Here is a 3,768-nt window from a genome sequence, read left to right on the forward strand (position 1 = left end):
ATGGTATACAAATTCAATCAGCTACTGCAGAATGTGGCATTTCCCTGACCAACGTAATAACGCAACCTAAAGCTTGGAAATAATTTTTCATCCAAGTGTTCTCGGCACTTGTGTGACCTGTAGATATGGTGCACCTCTGTTAAAGCCCTTATATATCATATTTTTCCTTTTTCCTTTATTTTGTAAGTCACACCCACATGGAAAATTTCAATTTCAAATCACTGGTAAAGGTTCCAGACGTTATTGTAGGCTCAGACACCTAGGAAGAACCTAGGTTACAGCAAATCAGACAGAAGGCTTTCTCCCATAAAATAATACAATAACAATTTTCTTTAGCTCCACCAGGAGCAATTAGGCACTAATCAAATCTAGACAACATAGGTTTGAGAGTCAACGTTTTACCATATGAATGTGCTGATATCTGGTTCATGGGTAACTGTTTGAAAGGTAACGAAACTCCAATATGTTTCCACAAAAACAGTTACCCGAGAGCAAAATATTTCCATCAACACCTTATACCAATGATATATTCTTTTTCTTGAAATACCATATTCTTCAAATACTAGATGAAATACAATAAACCAAATGCTTTCCTTTAAAGCACTACTTTATTATTGTAGTGTACGAATTACGCATTAATTCATAAATTACAGCATAAGAGTCATCTTACATCCCAGGTTGTAAGACGAGTTTTTCCAGCACTGGCAAAACACAGGAAAATCCTGTCTGGCATGCAAGAATTATAAGCATTACACCCTGAATAGTATCTAAAACACCTCTGTTTTCAAGTGTTATTATATTATGCTGAATTAATCAGGAAATACCAACCAAGCTACACATTACCTTTCTGGAATGTTTTCAATGCTATCATTCTGTCTGACTGGCAACTCAACACAGGCAATGTAGACCATCACGACTTGGAAACTTAAACACTTGATATATACATACACATAGCACGCAGTAACATTGTGGTATATCATTTTGAGTAGCTCCATTTGCATCCCATTAATACCTTTCAACTGTGTTGGTAGTAAAAATAAAGATGAATTGAATCAAAATGTAAAGAACTTCAGAAGCAAGTTTGTACAAGATATTAGAGAGGTTGCCATTTTAATACTTGTACACGTCATAGTAATCTCTATTGATACATAATAAGTAGGGGTGCGTACCAGTTCTCGAAATACCGTATTCAGGGTTCGATCGATACATCAGATCGAACGTTCCTGTATCGATCAAAAACAAATTAACTACATGGTAAATGGCCTCAGTAATAGTTCTCCTCCAGTTAGCGGAATTTGTTTACTCTGGAAATGCTTTTTTACAAAGTCACACCTGACAGCCAATCAGCGTTCAACAGCATCGAAAAAATGTAAGTATACGGTACCCGGAACAGAACTCTTCCCGTAAGAAAGTAATTTTTGCGGTGATGACTTTTTCGTCCGCAAATTCTAAGCGTACTGAACAAATTAAGAATAAATCTCCATCATAAGCATGCCGCCACCAAAAAGTTGTTAGCAAGGGCGGAAACACTACAAACCTCGCGGCACACTTGCGAAGAGCGCACATGATTAAATGTACGCCGCATCAATCTGTTGCAGGTGATTCATCACAAATTTTTTTTACAAATTTGTTTAATAAAACAACCTATCTTGTTATTAATCAATACTAGTAATAAAGTTCATATTGCACTACTATATGATTTTGTACTCTGTTATTATTCTGTTAGAAAAATTTCATATGATATATCGAATATCGATCATTCTGTACCGATACAAATATCGTATCGATCATTTTGACCGATACGCACCCCTAATAATAAGCATAATATACATATTGACAATTTAATCTAGTTGCTCATAACAGGTAAACTACATGTATATGTGGCCCATTGGTCTAGTAGTAACATGCTTGACTGTCATTCTAGAGGTCTGGGGGTTCGAATTCCAGTCCAAACACTGGAAATTTCTGAGATGCCCTTCAGTGTCTCCCACACAAGGGGCTTGTTTTCCCAATAAAGACGGCTTAATGTGTATCAATGCTACACACCAGGCATGTTTAAGAACCAGAATGTCTATTCGCAAAGAGCTAGGCTAAGCCTGTATCTAATGGATTTCTCTGTCTGTTTGGGGGGCTTTCTCCCACTCTGCTGCTCAGGTCAGATCATGCTGTGTTTGTACCGGCACAGGATGAATGGTGCCCTGTGAGGCTGCCCTTGAATGTAAAGCGCCTTTGAATGCATTGGCGCTATATAAATCTGGTATAATAATATACATGCTCGAAACTTCAGATTTCAGTTTAAAAGTACATTTAAAATGTGTTGGCTAAATTGAGTGATCACCTTGCAATGTTCTTCCAATGAAGTCCTACATGTACATGATGTGCGAGTATTATTTTGGAATTACCGCCCTTCTATTTTTGCATACAGAAGTCAAAATTTTGAATTTTATTTTTACTACGACCAAATCTGTAATGTTAATAAGGTGAAAAAAGCATCAAAGAATGTGAATGCAAAAACAAACTTCCTTAAATAAGTCAATAGCAACACGGAATAGACATACTGGACCTTGTTTTTCATGCCCAAATCCCAAAAACAGTCCTCACTCAAATCTTCACATAGTGTGTCATCAAACTGCCTCCTCTTACACACATGCCTAGAAAGAAAATCAAATCAATACAGTTCTGATTTCCATCTCTTAACTCTTAAAAACTACATTCAAATTCAAATACTGTTCCGTGGATATTACAATAGTGAACAGTAGAGACTAACTCGAACTCTGAAATATTTATGTCAGCGTACAACCTTGACAATCCTAGCACCTTTTTATGGGAGATTATACACTGGTGTTACATTACATCTGATCATGTACTGGAGAACATTTTATATGTCTGCCCCGATGATTGCAGATGAAACCGGTTGGTAGACAAAAATATATATAGAGGAAAACCCATTGGATGTTTTTCTTTTTTATTGTCTGCTACACCAGATTAATGTAAAGACTGCAGCATCTAATGTAAAGACCTTAAGGCAATCTATAGATGAACTTGAATTTTAAACCTCAAAACATTTTGGCAGAGGTACTCAACTTACAGCTGTCAACATGCCTGATAAAATACATTAAAAATTGTGTATATTTGTATTTTAACTGATACAATGTAGTTTTGATCACATCAGCAATGTTTAACCAACAGCCAGCTCTAATTATCAAATTTTCAGCTTTTATGCCAACAAAGAGCTCAATCTCACCTCAAGTCCAAATTGTAATTGGAGTTCCAAAATAATTTCCCATAAGGCTTCTGATGCAATACGCTGCAGTCTTCTCTCATTTGTAAATATGCCATTAACCAGCACTGTCAGAAGGGTGGTGGACAAAAAGTTTCTGAAGTAGATGATTTAAACCAGAAGGCAGGTAGTTTACTTCTTAATCTGTTATGTCTTTGCTGTTAAATTCTTATAATACCAATTGTGAATTTCCTCACAATCTGTTCTTTACAGACCAGTCCCTGGGTTAGAAAACTGTTTGCATGTAGAACATCATACAATGTCAAATATTGACAACAATGAAAAGACACACCATACAATGTCAAATGTTGGCAACCATGGAAAGACACCATACAATGTCAAATGTTGGCAACCATGGAAAGACACCATACAATGTCAAATGTTGGTAACAACGGAAAGACACCATACACAGGTGCGGCGAAATCTGATTTTGACTTGCTTATCCGTTTTTGTCATTTGCTATTTTTTTACTTGTCCGTATGATAGCT

The sequence above is a fragment of the Mercenaria mercenaria genome, unplaced genomic scaffold, assembly GCF_021730395.1.
Source record: "Mercenaria mercenaria strain notata unplaced genomic scaffold, MADL_Memer_1 contig_876, whole genome shotgun sequence".
Lineage (NCBI taxonomy): Eukaryota > Metazoa > Mollusca > Bivalvia > Venerida > Veneridae > Mercenaria > Mercenaria mercenaria.